Genomic DNA, 16,864 nt, shown 5'->3' on the forward strand with positions numbered 1-16,864 from the left:
TCAACTTCCTTGGATTAACAACCTCTCTAGTTGTAACCAAGTAATCCCTCTGTGCCTCTTCTTTTTAATTTCTATCTTTTAATTATTTTTATGCAAGTATTAATTTTGATAAAGATATAAAGATCGAGGAAGGTTCATTTTTATTTGCAGGGCTATTCACCCCCCTCTAGCCGGTTGCCAAGGGTCTTACAATTGGTATTAGAGCAAGGACGCCTCAGAAGGACTAACCGCAGACCGAAGCAACGAGATGATAGTCGGTGCATGCATTCATCCCCTAAAGTTCGAGGGAGATTTCGCGCAATAGAAACGCCAGATGGAGGTATTTTTTTTAAAATAGATTTTGAGATACTGTTAATTATGAAATATGATTTTGTAGCTCCCAAAGACCAACAAGGAAATTAAAAGGAAGAATACCAATGGAGCAAGAAGAAGCAAGCAGACTTCGTAGCGAATAGATGAGCTGAGTTTCACCTACTCAGCATACTTCCACCCCAGAAGGTCAATCGAATCGACAGCTAAAACTTCGCAAAAGAGCTCTGGGAGAAATTCCTAGAACTCTATGAAGGTACTTCGAAAGCAAAGTTAGCAAGGTGAGACATCCTATGAAACTAGCTAACAAACCTGCGGATGAACAATGAAGAAAAGGTAGCGCAACTCCAAGCACGAATCAAAGAACTCATCACTCAGCTCAATAATCTCGGAGAATTGGTAATGAATCGAGATTCAATCACATACGTGCTCAACGCCTTCTCGAGAACTCTAGAATGGTCATCCTTAGTAGATGCATACTACATCTCTAAGGACTTCGAGGTAAGTACACTAAAGAATTTGTTTTCTACTTTTGAACTTCACGAAACTCGATGTGCAGATTCTAAAGAAATTGAAAAGTCAAACAATAATCTTGCCTTGAAAGTCAAGAAAGAAGATCCTGACTCTGAAACATCAATCAATGAAGATGAAGAAGCTCTAATGGTAAAAAAAATTAATAAATTTATTAAAACTAATAAATTTAAATCGCAGATGAGAAAACATTATCGAAACAAAAGGAATGTCTGATGCTACAACTGTAATGAAGAAGAGCATGTAAAAGACAACTGCCCAAAATTGAAGAACAAGGTCAAGGAAAAGAACAAGAAGTCGGCCCGACCCAAGCATAATCTAAAAGTCACATGGGATGAATCGTCGCCCTCCAAATCTAAAATCGAAGCCTACATCAGACTAGCCCTAATGAAAGACTATCAAAAAGAAGACGAAATCAGCTCAGAGATGAGCATCGATAAAGGGGGAGGATCATCAGAGGAAAACTATGATGAAGGGGGAGCATCAGAATACGATGTAAGTCAGGTACGTGTCTTATCTCCTGAAAAGTCATTTAAATTTATTAAGATTTTTTCCAAGAATTTAGTAAAATTAGAAAAAAGAAAATATAGACTTGAAAAGATAATTAGCAATGTATGCCCTTTAGATTTGTTTGATATTTAAAAATTAGAAAATGATAAATTGAAAATACAAATCGAAAGTTTGAAAAATGAACATGCATGTTTGAAACTGAATAACTTTCAAAATCCAAAATTTAGAAAGTATGATAGGATAAACTGGTATATTAAAAAATATCAGGGACAAATTAAAAAAATCCCCAAAAGTTACGTACCTCCCAAATTTTTAATAAATCCAGTAGGGGTATGAATCTGTATTGGGTTCCAAAATCATATATAAGTTAACTATATTTCTGGACTTAGAGCTTTCAGAAAGAAAATTAAATGTTTAAATTTTTTAAAAGAATTTGTCTAGGAGTGGTTGATGCTCGAATAACTAAGAAGGCCTAGTGTCTCGTCACAGTCTAGAAGCCAATTACTGAATTGAATGTTTAATTGACTTACTGTGAAGCATTTAACTAATGGTTTAAATTTTTGTTAGAAAAATTTATAAAATCTAATCATTAAAATTTGTTTAAGTTATTTTTTTTAAACGTTTAATCTAAACAATCTTTTAAAAAAAAATTCCATTAGAAATTTTTTATGAACTAGTGATTAAAATATAATTTTTTAATGTTGCCAAAAATTCAACTTTCCGTGAAATTTTTTTAACCCTTGCTAAAGTTTTTTATTATTAAAGGATTTTTTTTAAATCAAAGATTTTTTAACTTTTACTATGTGTTTTATTTTTCCCGTAGACTATTTAGACTTTCCAAGTAATATGTTTAATGTACCCCACTTTTTTATGTGATCAAAAGGGGGAGTGGTAAAAATTAAGTCTAGGGGTAATACAATTTTAACTTTTTTTATTTTTGTACTTAATTTTTTGTACTTGCATTTTTTGTAAAGATTATAACTGTTATCTGTTTATGGTATACCCTAACTTAACTTGGGTTTGATCACATCAAAAAGGGAGAGATTGTTAGTACCCCCAAGGTAGTTTTGTGTGATCAACCAAGTGAGGTTAGGTCTTGTTGGTTTTTAACCCTATGTCTAAGTGTGCAGGAACTTAGGAGCACATGAAGTCGAGCAAAAAATGCAGCTAGGAAGAAGGACAGTATGGGAGAGAGCTGATGGGCTCAGTATGTCCGAGGGACGAGGTGCTACGGAAGAGTATGCAAGCGGACAAGGAGGCATGCGGCATTTCCGAGGGATGAGATGCCGGACCGGAAGAATGCTCGAAGGCCGGAAGTTGGGTTTAGGTGAGCCCTATTCCGGATGGCCGAGATTGACCAAGCGAGTGGGACCAGAGCGGAAGACCCCGAGCCAAAAAGTTAACTAGAAGTTGACTTTCTGGTTCGAGCGCTCAGAACCAAAAGTTATCGATTTGCGACATGGCACGATCCATTACGACAGAGATAAAGTTTTATCCCCTCCCAGACACCTCGAACTCTTTCAGGCACCTCGATCAAAGCTATAAATACAACCATGGTTCCAAAAGCTTAGACAGAACACTTGTAAATGATTTCTTTTGTCTAGCTTCGTAATTTAAGTACTTCAACTACTGTAAGAGTTTTCTTCACCTGAAGGAGTGTTTAGTGGACTTTTAACTTCCTTGGATTAACAACCTCCCTAGTTGTAACCAAGTAATTTCTATGTGCATTTTCTTTTTAATTTATATCTTTTAATTATTTTTATGTAAGTGTTAATTTTGATAAAGTTATAAAGATCGAGGAATGTTCATTTTTATTTACAAGGCTATCCCCCCCCCTCCCCTCTAGTCGACCGCCAAGGGTCTTACATATAGTGGTATCTAGAGGGTAATACAATTATCATGAACCCAAGTCTCTGGGCCATACAGGGGTTGTGGTGTCTTGAGGGGTGGCGAGAGTGACCATGTGGCATGCATGAGCATTTGCATATGATGAGCAGTGCATCTGTAGATATATATCTGCATACATATCTTATAGTTACTAGCTACATGTGATTGTGATATGTTGCACTTGTTTGAGTTATGATTGATGCATATGGTTGTCATGCTTCATACATGTCATTTATTATACATGTATATGTTGTCGGTTATATTGCTCAAGTGTTATGAGCAGATCTGTTGCTGATCCTCGATGAGTTTATTGATCATTATACCGTATGTGTCGATTCCAGATTGGGTATGTGCATTTATTATGTTTTTTTTTAATCTTGACCTTATGTGTTAGATCTAGATTGGGTATGTATGTTTATTATGTCATGTGTGATCATGATCTTATGCGTTAGATCTAGATTAGGTATGTGTAGTCATCATGTTTGTTATGTTTAGATGCATTGATTATGTCTGTATGATCATGTTCTTATTTCCCTACTAAGACTATATACTTTGATCTCCATATTTTATATAGATTATGCACTATCTTATCTATTACCCGCTGAATGACCGGCACTCATCACCACATTTGTGTATTATCTTTTTCTCAGGTAGCAGGTAGATGATGTGGAGTCGCTTGGAGTATTCTGTCTACTGGTCCCGCGTCACATCCGAGGATGATTTCTATTTTTGCTTCCTATTTTTCTTACATTACGATTTATGGACTTGGTATTATATAACTCGAATTTGTTTGAGTTTTACTATATGTCTTGTATTTGTTTTGTTGTGATTGTGTAAAGCCTAGCTGGCTAGTAGTCTTTTGTTTTTGGTTTATGGGTTTTCCTTTCATTTTTCGCTGTGTTTTTTATACAGTCGTGTGTGCTGCTTATTATACAACTGTGTGGTTATGTTGTTTTTGTTTCAACTGTGTGGGTTGTGTATATAACTGTGTGGTTGTGTATATTCCAACCATATGAGTTGTTGATAGCTTGTGAGTAGCCTTTGGGCATTGTATACATGTTTATATTGTCAGCGTTATAGAGGAGATGTTATCCGTTTGCCAGGTAGGGACTCCTCTAGGGCATGACAAGATGTTTTAGTATTGGACTAACACATTTTACAGGATAAAAGAAGCACAAAGTTCTTTGGGTGAACAATACCCGAGGCACCTTCGGGAGCTTTGAAGGCACCTTGAGTACTGTTCATGGAAGGCGCCTTCCATGGATAAAATCAGGATTCATCGATGATAAGTAGCAGTGTTTGTCTGGATAAAATTTTACCTATGGAAGACGCCTTCAATTCTATGGAAGGCGCCTTTCACACTCCATAAAAGAGCATCTTGACCAACCATTCAATACACCTCATTTAACAAGCTTCTGTGTATCCGTTTGTCGTTTTGATTGCTCCGACTTTCTACTGCTGCTTCAAAGAAGTCTTTCTTCCATTAGGATGTTTTTTTGAGTCATCCTATCATCTTCGACAGACTGACAGCAACACACAAACACACCCTAAATTGTTGCTAACTTTAAATAGTGTTGCAAATTTTATATTACTGCTTTAAAAGGGAAGTGTAGGATGTTACACTGTCCCTATCTTTGTATTCGATTACTTCTTCCAGCGGTTCTAGAAGAGGTGTTTAGTGGATTACCCATTGATAGGTCCGCGAGACCTAGGTCTTGGAGTAGGAGTCATCGAAGGCTCCAAATCAAGTAAAGTCGACCGAGTTTTTTCTTGTGTTCTTTTCAATTTAAACTTTCTGCTACGATTTTACTTTAAATTTGTAAAATAACTTTATTTTCAAAAATACATGATTCACCCCCCCCCTCCTCCCACGTACTGACGATCCAACAAGTGGTATCAGAGCTAAGTTAGCTCTGAATTGGTGCAACCACCGATCGAGCAGGGGGATCATTGCTTTTTCAATTTTTTGATTTCTATCGCTTAATTATAACTGCAATTTCTGTCTTTTTCCCATACTACTTATCCCAAGACCAAGTCTTGGTATCTGTCTTAAATTATCCTTTCATAAAATTAATGGCTCAAACTGAGGGATCTAGCACTGTTCATCCCTCGCTATTCAAAGGAGATGACTTTCCCTACTAGAAGAGGCAAATGGAAGTATACCTGAAGACCGACTTCGACCAGTGGTTCAACGTCAATAAAGGATACAAGGTGTCAGTTGACCACAACACTAGAATTCCAATGAATCGAAAAAATTGGAATGAGGAAATGAAGTAGAAGGCCCAAATCGACTTCAAGGCTCTCAACACAATTCAATGTGGTCTAACAAAGGAGGAGCTGAACTGCGTAGGACCACACGAGAACACAAAGGAGCTGTGGGACAAGCTCATAAAAATACATGAAGGGACCAGTAACTCAAAGGTAACTAAAAGATATTTGTATTTAAATAGGTTATTTAACATCAAAATGCAGGAAGGAGAGACTGCAAGTCAGCTACACACGAGGATCAAGGACATCCTCAACGGGCTCCACACAATCGGCCACTAAATGGAGAACCGAGATCTAATAAGGTACTCTAAATGTATTTCCTCGAAATACACTATGGGCATCCATCATAGATGCCTACAAAATTTTGAGGAATTTATCTAAATTAAAATTAGACAAATTATTCTATGAATTAGAGCTGCATGAACAGACTAACGCCAAACCCATCGAGAAAGGTATTACTCTTATTATAGGATCGTCTAAAGAAAAATCTAGAACTAAACCAGAACTAGAAGATGTGTTTGACCTAGACTCAGACGATGAAGAACACCTAGTCACCCTGATAAGAAAAATGTTCACTAGGAGAAAGAAAGACTTCACCAAGAAGGATCTGCAGAAGATCAAGTCCACTCACAACAACAAGGTAAATGTCACGTGCTTTGGATGCAACAAGAAAGTACACTACAATCACGATTGCCCAAATCTCAAAAATAAGAAAGTCCTCAAGGCAACCTGGGATGAATCGTCCATGGAAGAATCGGACAACGACAAACCAAAGCACATCAACTAACTCGCGCTGATGGCATACGAATCAGAATCGGAAAGTGAATCAGAAAACAGGTCCAAATCTGAATCAAACCATGAGTCCATACTTATTTCTGAAGATTCCGATGAGGTACAATCTATTTTAAGCCAAAAAAAATTAAAATAATTACATGTTTATATAGGAAATTGACTATTTCTAAAAATCAAATAAATGAACTAAGTATAGAAAATAAAACTCTCAACGAACAACTAAAATTAACCTCAACGATTGAGCTAATTCAAGCTAGAATCCCAACTCAAGTTGCAAAACTCGAGGAGGACAATTCCAGATTAAAAGGTGAAGTAATTGAACTAAAACAACTTCTTGAAAAATTTACAACTAGATTCAAGTACCTTGATATGATACTTGGATCATAAAGAGCTATATACAATAAGTCTGGACTCGGATACAAGTCTAGCTCGACTAACAAAATATTTATATCTCTAGTCACACAAAATAAAAATCAAACCAAAGTCGGGGTTCCGAAAGCATGTCTAACCACGTAAATAAGACTCAATCAATACTATATATGTAAGATCTGACAATTAAATAATAAGTGTTATCAGATAAATAATCTTATTGAAATTTCTAGGAAGTTTTAGAATTTTTTTTTAAAATTTAAACGGAATCCGTATGATAGATTTAAGGGGATGAATCAACTACGGTTAGGCGAAGCTTGTTTGGATTATCCATTTAAATGGAAGTTGATTGAGGAAATTAAAATCATTTAACTTACGATATATAAATGATAACCTAGGTTTATTTTCTTTGTTTCTCATGCCCGCCTGATCCCCTTCTCTCCCTTCTCCACTTTGTGTCGTCGTTGACCGCCATGCCCCGACGCCGACTGCCAGTCACCTGAGCTTCGTCAGATCTCCCCTCTCCTGATCGCAGACACTAGGGGCTTGCCAAAAATCGAGCATCTGAGTCCTCTGTTCGATCGTACCCTATCTTCGATCCACCTCCCGACGCCACAAGTAGATCGTGTCAGTGCTCTGTGAGTCACCATCGACAGAGTTTCTTTGCTCCTTCCCCCAAATCTTGATTCTTTGCCATGCCTTGTCACTGCTCCTTCCGATCGATTGTCGTGGAAGCATCTGCGATCGGGTGTTGTTGCCGCTTGAGAAAAGGATCGGCACAAGGGGGCTAGGGATAGCTTTTCCTCTCACGCGTGGACCTGAGCGACACCCATTCCATCATAGAGCAATGTCTCCTTCCTCCTCTCTGTCACGAGACATCATAACGCCATTAATTGTCGGCACCAGCTAAGGCGTAGCCGATAGTCATCACTCTTTTGGCCACAAGAAGGTATGATGTGTCATTTATCCCTGTTATCCTTCCTGTCCGACCACTGCCATAGTTTGTCACCGGTTCGGCATGATCTGGATTGCATATCCATAATTACTGTGATGCCATCTGAATCCCGATGACCACAGTAGGCCGGTGATCCCTAAGGTGGTGAGGTCTGTTGGACAAATTCACCATTACCAGAGAAGGAGCCAAGCTATGTGTCGTAGAGGTAACGAAATCTATAGGTTATGAATTTTGAATGCTAGATTCCTGTTTAGGGTTCTAATTCATATAAAAATCTAAAATATGGAAGGGAAAGTGTTGATGAAGGGGATTGTGATTTAATTTGGTTGTGTTCAATTAAGAGGATGATGTTGGGTTAAACCTAATTCGTGTGATAGATGAATCGACGGTTAACCAATGATCGTTACGATTAGAGTTTCCTAACTGATTTTGGATTTAGGATTTAGCTAGTTGTTGCATACATGATTAGCTAAATTATACGTTATGTAATTTGCAGGACTCTGATATTCGGACGAGCGTCTTAATGTGGGATTGTTTAGCATAATCGACAGATAAAGGTGAGTACTTCTTACTTTGATTCTTTAGTACTTTGACCTTTGCACATGAGCTAGATATTCGGATAGTTGCTGTATTTACCTTGACTCCACTCGTATTTTTCCTGAGCTTGATACTTATCCACTTGATCTTTGAGATAATTATTTTGATATCTATACAGTCTCCTATTGCTATCCATGATATTTAGTAGATACTAGATATCATGTTTACTTGTTTTTATTGTTGTCTATTCATGTACCTTATTGAGTATGTTGGCTTACTGTAGCATATACCTGATTTCTATTTAAATATGTGATGACTATTGCATCCTATTTATCATGTCATTGTATGCATGTCGACGATCATGTATCCCTTGTGGTTGAGAGAGGCGTTGGCCAGAGTCGCACACTCGTCCACTCATGGGTAGTGGTAGCTGGAGTACGTGTCGCTTGTCCTGTCATACCCCACTCGGCCACTCATGGGTAGTCGTAGCTGGAGTTGCGAGCAGCAGGGACCCCATTGCTACGTAGCTAGTTAGTTACTATGCAACTGTCCACTCGGCCACTCGAGAGTAGTGATAGCTGGAGTGTTGTACAGTTTGTCATTGTCCTGGCCTATCTACCATATAGGGGTTGGTGCAGAGGGGTGGGTGGGAGTGGCCATCCGTGCATACATTTTTGTTATTAGATTTGCTTATGATATTGTTTGCTTACTTATGTTGTTGAGTTATTGTATCCATGTGATATGCTTACATATGTTGAGTTATATACCTGTTGCATGTGTTATACACTAGCTTACTTATTGGTAGTATGTATATACCTTACATGATACTCTTGTAGTTATGAGCAATACTATTGCAGATCCTCACTACCCTTGACCTTCTATTACTAGCTTAGTATATGGATTCAGGTATGAATATTTATTATGATATCTCTGTAGTTCATGATACTTTTCCTTATGAGACTGTATACCTTTGGCTCTTGATGTGCGTAAATATTATGATCATTTATGCATATTTTAACGCACATTCACTTGCTTTATGCATATATATTCTTTGCATGATCGTCTCTTTTATCATATACTCATCATAAATACTCTTTTGTTCGGAGATCTGCTCTTTGTTAGGTTTTGTGTTGACAGGGACAACTTTTGGAGCAAAAATAGCGATTGTCGATGCACTGGAATGAGGCAGAGAACATAACCATGCAACCTCACACGGTCGTGTGGCCAAACAGAGGAAGAACAGTGCACGGTCGTGCGGCCAAACAGAGGTGGATCCTTGCATGGCCGTGTAAACCTGCACGGTTGTGCCCCCCACGACCAGCAACCAAGCCATACACGGGCGTGCGATCCTGCACGGCCGTGTCCCAAGAGCCGAGCCCCATATCCACACGGTCATGCCAATTGGCATGGCCGTGTAGCGCGGCCAGAAGCAAAAGAAGGCACTGTCGTGCCGCGGCGTCGTACCCTAGCCTATAAAAAGGGTTCTAACCCTTCTCCTAGGGGGGGGAAGCGAGCCGTCAAAGGGAGAATTGCCTTGGTGTCATTCCACGCCGTCCAGGATCTCCGTCCAGCGATCCTTCATCATCACCTCAACTCCAGAAGCAAAGGATTGGATCCGAAGATCACTCGTCGTCGTTGGATAAGCATCCTTTCTCTTTCTCTCTTCTTGTTTGAGGATTGTATGCTTGATTACATTATGTTTTCGGGTTTTTCTCCGGCGTCTATGGAGTAGATTTCTTGTTCTAGGATTAGGGAGTAGTTGTGGATTGGTTTTGATGTAAGACTCATATTTATGCCTTTATTTATTGGATGATTTTGCTTGCTTTGTTTCAACTACTATGTATGAGACTTGTTGCTAGATTTTCATATCGTATTAGTTAATTGTGTAGGAATTGTTAACCTCATAGAGAGAGTATCCTTGATCGTATACCCGAGGGACCCTAGTGATAGGGGTAACTTGTTCACGGACATTTAGGGTATTTCCTTAAAAGGAGAGACAACTTCTCCACAAGGAAGTAAGAGACCAAACCAAGCCCTTATTTTTATCCTTAATGACACCAATTAGAGTTGCGTTCTTGTGATCTACCAAGGCGCTCTAGTGACAGGGGTTAATCGTAACAGGATTTTACAGGGATCTTCTCTATTTAGTGCTTAAGAATGGTTGCTTTAGATTCCAGCGAATGCATGTTGACGGACAATGATCAAAGGGTAGAATGTGATACATTAATACCACCACAATGAAACTGAACTTCTAGAACTCTTCATAAACTAAGTTAATTACTCTCCCTTCACTAGTTCTCATTTTCATTTCCCAATCTCTTTTCTTTAGATAACTTACAACCATCGGTAGTTTAGCTAATCCTAAGTGAACCATTGCTAGTGCTTATAACCAGTCCTCGTGAGATCGATAATCTTTATTACTGACGACGAATTCGTGCACTTGCGGAATCGTAACAGCTCTCTAGATATATATTATGCTCATGCACTATCTGTCTATTACTCGTTGAGTCCCATCACTCACGACCCCTTGATATGGTTTTCTTTCACCAGGGAATAGGTAGATGATACAAGGACACTTGGAGGATCCTGACTGTCGGTTCCACATAACATCCGAGGACGGTTTTCTAGTTTTATTTCCTTCTTTATTTGTGTTTTGAATTCGTGAACTTGGTATTGTAATAATTTGATGTGGGCTTGGAATTTAGCTTTGTGGTTTCTTATATTTGGTTTAATGTTGTTGTGTCAAGCCGAGCTAGCTCACAGTTAGTTGTTTTATAATTTTGCGTTCGTTATTTTGTGACTTCCTCTATATTTTATTACAACCGTGTGAGTTGCTTATTATACAACTGCGTGATTATGTTCTTTTTATTCCAGTCGTTTGAGCTGTGTATATAACTGTGTGGTTGTGTATGTTCCAATTGTGTGAGCTGTTGTTGATAGCTTGTGAGTAGTCTTGTGGCATTATATATATATTTCATTTGTCATAGTTACAGGAGAGATGTTGTCCGTTTATCAGGTAGAGACTCCTCTGGGACATGGCAATGTACCTAAAAATAAAATACACTACTTAAAACTAAATCAAAATAAACCAAGTAACTCAACCTTAATCTAAAAAATTAGACCTTCTAAGCTAAATTCTAACCTAAAGAATAAAATGAAATCAAATAAATCAAAAGCTAAGCCTAAATTAAATAAATACAAAATCAATCTAAACTCAAACTATAACTAAATTTATTATAACTATAAAGTAAATCGACATAAACCTAAAACATAAGCCCAAAGTTATATAATTTAGGAGGAGATTTCAAATTAGTTGGCACCTCCAAAATAATAATTTACCCAGCTGGGTAATTATGACTAGTTTAATTAGGGACAAAAGTTTAACTTGACAAATAGTACTAGAGAAGTTTTGGATAATAGTAGGTTAGGGAAGCTGTGTCTATGCATGTCTAGGAAGATATGGATTCGACTTAGTGCATTTGACTTAGTGGAACTAACTAAAGCTACCTCTTACTAATCCTAACTGGTTAGACCAAAGTTTTGTACTGTGTTTAGTGGGTAGAAGCATTTGGAAAATTTTGAAGGCGTGATTACTCTAATGATGTATAGGTGACTCATCATAACTTAGACATTTATCCAAAAAAAAATGCCTACTTGTTGAACCCAAAGCTAAATTTGAATCTAACACAAGTTAAACCAAAGCCTGAAATTTAACTTAACTCATCTCAAAAAATTATAGAATTCCCTGATTGAAAATATAGATAGGGTGTGATGAAAAATAAATAAAATAAATTAAATTAAATTAAAACTTAAAAAAAAAAAAAAAGTAACTTAAAACCTAAATCAAATTTAAACTTAACTTAAAAATTAAAAATTAACTCAAAACTTAAATCAAATTTAAACTTAACTTACAAATTAAAAATTAACTCAAAACTTAAAACTCAAATGCAATTTAAACTCAATACAACTCCAAGAGAACAAGCTTCATCTTCAGAAGGTATTAGCCACGAGCAAAGAAGAAGGATCAAGAAGAGAAAGAAGAAGCAAAAGGAATATCTTCTTCCTTTGGGTGGCTCACGACAACAAGAGAAGAACCTCTTATTGTGGTCAACAACAAGAGAGAGGGAGAGATATTAGGTTTAGGTTTTCAAAACCTAATCAAGCCAATAATGAATTATATATTAATTATCTCTTAACCATATCAATATATAGTCCTCTTTAATGAGTTAGATTAGAAAGCCCAAGTCTCACTCATTATGCCTTAACCAAAAATTAGCTCATTAACCCCTTGGTTTGGTTCACAACTAAATTGAGTTGGTTTATGACTAAACTAAATTGGTTCATGACTAAATTAAATAGTGTCCAACTCTTTCATAAGAGATTTGACTCATCAGGGCTTTCTTTCTAACAAATATTTTCATATTTGTCTTATGTATGGTCTAACCATACATTTATCTCTTTATTTGAGAATAATATTCTCTTAACTTGTTTTACGTCCTTTAGAGACTCGTAGTGCATGTGACCCAATAAATTCCTGGTTTATCTTGGTCATCCATAAATAACTACTTAATTATGGAATGATCATGAGTGACACCTAGTAGTACATCATAATCCCCAATTAACCAAAAAATCATAGTTGATCTCAGAACTAATTCTAAACCCTTCAGCAGGTACAGTGAGTTGTGTCTCGTTCCTTTCACACGTCTTATATCCACTTGGTTCAGGACATGGTCTATGTGTCTGCCCTCACTAGGTTGATTATGTCACACTTAGCCCAAGTAATACTTCCTCGTTCTGCAGATTCAAATTATTTGTACATGTGTACAAGAGTCTCATACTCTTAACATGTGATGCTTTGGCTAAAGACTTTAAGTAATAATCCTAACGAGTGGTCATAGGGTATACATCTCCTCGCAAAAAGCGATAAATCTTCTATGGGCTATCCAAACACCTTTGGACACTTCGACTTATACCCAATCATCTCGGGTCCACACCTCCAAGAGATATTTGCTTAATATGTCAAAGTATAAGTCTCCATGACCAAGATGACTTATATACCTCAAGTTGAACGAAACTTGTACTCGAGTTACAATAAGAACTTCACAGACATATTCATATATTTAGAGAACTATATGAAGTCTTACAGTAAGTCATTCCAATGAACTAGTTATCATAACTAGCATCTATGTTTAACTCTCGGCATCGTAATATCTCCAGCTAGTTAGAAACAACTGCTTGTTCGAACCAAGGAATATAATTCGTGCTAGTCTTATAGAATTAATGATGGGTGAATGCACCAATTCAACGACTAGGGAAATTCTAATATGTTCATAATTGCACATATAGAGATAATCACAAGTTATGATTCAATCATAAATTCTCTCATGTTATTAATTATATTATGGATATATAATAAATAAGTTTAAGACTATTCAAACATATAATATATACTCAATTTATGAATCTATATTTATCAAATAAACATCTCTCAAAATAACTGACCAAAGTGCTCAAAAGGAAGTAATTTGGTGGAAATTATTAACATTAATTGCCTGCATTAATTGTATAGATACTAATTGGGTTGTTTTGGGTGGCAATTTACCTTTGAGGCTCGGCTAGGATCACTTTCCTAGTTTGGGTGGTCATCAATTATGTTTTCTTACCAATGGAAGAGGAAAAAAAGGGACTCGGTCAATCTACTATGAGTCAAACAAGGAAAATGGATGCAAATATGGAGGACCCAAATATGGCAGCCAATGAAATTAATGGAGTCAATGATACTAAGGACCCAAATATGGCAGATAATGGAATTAATAGAGTCAATGATATGGAAGTGTTAATAGGTGTGGCTAGGGGCGGATTTATCTAATGGCTCGGGGGGCCACGGCCCCTCCAAAATTTTTAAATAATATTAATTTTATATTAATTTTTTAAAAATAATTTAGTATATATATTATTTGGCCCCTTTAAAAAGTAATATGTATTATTGGTCTAATGGTATGTATAATTTCTTTTCAAACCCACCTCTCAAGTTCGAATCCTTAGAGGACTATTTTTTTCATATTTCAATTAAATATATATTATTCATGAAAGTTAGGAAGGATTATTATTATATAATATATTTAATAATTATTTTAATTTCGTCACTTGATATATGGCCTCCCGCCCCTGGGTGTGGCCCCTCCAATGGCAGCTTCGAATACCATATGTCCACCCACAACAATGGCTACACATTTGCAACAACATACGGCCACAAGGAAGAGGTTACAGTTCAAATATAAAGACATTGAAACAGTGGAGAACTAGATTGGATACTACCTCGTGGGCTATTTTATGGGAAGACACCCAAGACAAGATGGAGTAGAGGAAATGGCTCGCAGATGGAGGGTTCCATACAAATTATTTATGCACAAAAGTGGTTGGATAATTTATAGACTTGAGACTCTGCAAGATAGGGAGAAAGGTTTACTCAGAGGGCTTTATTTTTCTTTGGGAATCCTATTGGTTTTAAAAGCACATGCAAGTTGTTTTCTGTACAACGAAGACAGGAGGTTCATTCCAACATAGGTATAGATTTATGGCCTTTCCCAAATTGTTGGTCTCTGAAAGTATTGAGTTTGATAGGTTCAAAGATTGATAGACCATTTTACATCAACAAATTAACAAGGACATGTGGAAGATCGACCTTTGCATGACTTTTGGTGGAAGTCTCGATAATCGGTGAGTGGGTCACAACTATTCCTATCACTCTATTTACGGGAGTTCAGATTGACTTAGAAATTATGTATGAGACTATGCCAGACTTCTATGAAGAATGTCGTAGGATTGAACACCAAAAAGATGCCTACTACAAAGGAGATGTTCCAACCAATCAAAGTGCTAACCGAACCCAAGGGGGTACATCTATGGATCTGAATCATAACCGGTCTCAATCTGCGAGGATTTGTAGACATTCAAGGTACAAGCAAAGTACAAGGCAGGCATGGAGGCAACATTGGTGGTGTGCGGAATGAAGGAGAACAGGAGGTTGTAGATACAAATCACTTGGCAATTGGTGCCCATTCAGTCCCAGTTAAGGTTGTCACTCCCCTGGCTCCTAATGATACTCTTCAAAGGGCACAAGCTGTGATTTCCCAGCAATCACATAATGATAAAGTATGGCTAGCAAATCGAAGGACTTGAATAGCTTGGGAGACTCTTCCACATCAGTGGCCAAAGAGACACAAGAATCAAGCAATGGGGCATCTCGAACTACAACACTGACTTCTTCATCATCGGATTAGATGCATCGGTGAATTTGGCTGCAACGTCCTCCTCCTCATCCAAATCAGCCAGTAATGGGATAGTAGGCATGGTCATGCCTGGAGCTTCAGCGCATGTGCAAAGCAGTAGACAATTACCGAGTCCAAGCAACCCACACGGGAGGTGTTAAATGAAGGTTGTCACTTGAAACATGAGGGGCTTTTAAACATGGCATTATTCGAAACGAAACACTCACAGAGGATTCTCTTTAATCTATTATGCAAAGGTGTTTCTCATGTATGGGACATACTCATAATTTTGGTATATCTAATCATAGATGTGTGTTGCTCTTTTGGGATTTATAAAAAGTTGATATGGACATTATCATGATGACTAATCAATAAATTCATTATCATGTGTGATGTCTTGTGTCCAGGAGAGCTTTCTTGATTTCCTTTGTTTACAAACTGCATTATATTGTCTCTCAGAGACCATTATGGAAAGCCCTTATAGAGCTTGGTGGGACTATCTCAGAGTCATGGATGATCATGAGGGATTTCAACTTGATATTATCGACTGAAGACAAGAAAGGGGGTTGTCCGGTTACCAATTATGAAATGAGAAATCTTCAAATTTTTGCCCAAGTATAAACCTTCACTCCATTGGATGTCGGCTCACATGGACCAATGGTATGATTTCTTGTAAATTGGATAGATAATAAATTCACACTGATTGATGGTAGATTATGATCCTTATGCAGAGTTCATTCCTCCTGGATGCCTCGTAGACCACTCTTGTGGTATTGTACACACCTTTCCGAAGGATCGAGCTATGAGCAAGACTTTTAAGTTCCTTAACATGTGGATGTTGCACGGGGATTTCAATAAGGCGGTGTCGGAATCTTAGGCGACACCGGTCTTAAGGACTGCTTAATTTGTGCTTAAGGTGAAGATGGTCTAAGTACCCCGAGTTAGTGTTGATGTGGTCAACCATATTAAGTTAAGTCCTGCTGTGTTTAATCATTGTGTCTAAGTATGCAGGAGCTTAGGAACATAAGAAGTCGAGCGAAAAATGTAGCAAGCGAGAAGGATGGCACAGGAAAGGAGTCGACAGGCTTGGTGCGTCCGAGGGACGAGGTGCTGCGGAAAAGTACGCTGGTAAACGAGAAGGAAGCGTGTAGTGTTTCTGAGGGATGAGAAGTCGGAACGGAAAACTGCTCAAGGAAAAGGCCAGAGTTGGGTTCGAGTGAGCTCAACTCTAGAAGGCCGCAGGATCACCCAAGCGACCAGAGATGAAGCCAAGATCGGAGAAGGCATTGGACAAGTCAGCAAAGGGATAACTGGTCTGAGCACTCGGACCGTCAGGGTGCCCAGACCACCAGGGCGCCGAACAGTCGCTTCGTCTCAGAGTCATTGTTGTTGATCACTTTCGGGTCCACGTTGTTGGTTGCTACTCGGAAAACCT

The 16,864-nt window shown here is 37.8% G+C and overlaps 1 long non-coding RNA gene across 9 annotated transcripts in view; it reads left to right on the forward strand.

The window, feature by feature from the left end:
- The window catches only part of LOC121984749, a 42,611-nt gene extending 26,915 nt beyond the window's left edge, over positions 1-15,696 (forward strand). For 2 of the 9 annotated variants that reach the window (XR_006112984.1, XR_006112983.1), the window contains exon 5: positions 3,888-4,201. This is a non-coding gene — a long non-coding RNA (uncharacterized LOC121984749). Of the gene's footprint in view, positions 1-150; positions 320-2,480; positions 3,859-3,887; positions 4,202-8,117; positions 8,179-9,015; positions 9,034-10,708; positions 11,037-14,351 lie in introns of those variants that run through there. The other 7 variants (XR_006112986.1, XR_006112985.1, XR_006112990.1 and 4 more) reach the window with 7 other exon arrangements.
- Positions 15,697-16,864: the final 1,168 nt, after the last annotated feature.

The sequence above is a fragment of the Zingiber officinale genome, chromosome 5B (genome assembly GCF_018446385.1).
Source record: "Zingiber officinale cultivar Zhangliang chromosome 5B, Zo_v1.1, whole genome shotgun sequence".
In the NCBI taxonomy this organism is placed as follows: Eukaryota; Viridiplantae; Streptophyta; class Magnoliopsida; order Zingiberales; family Zingiberaceae; genus Zingiber; species Zingiber officinale.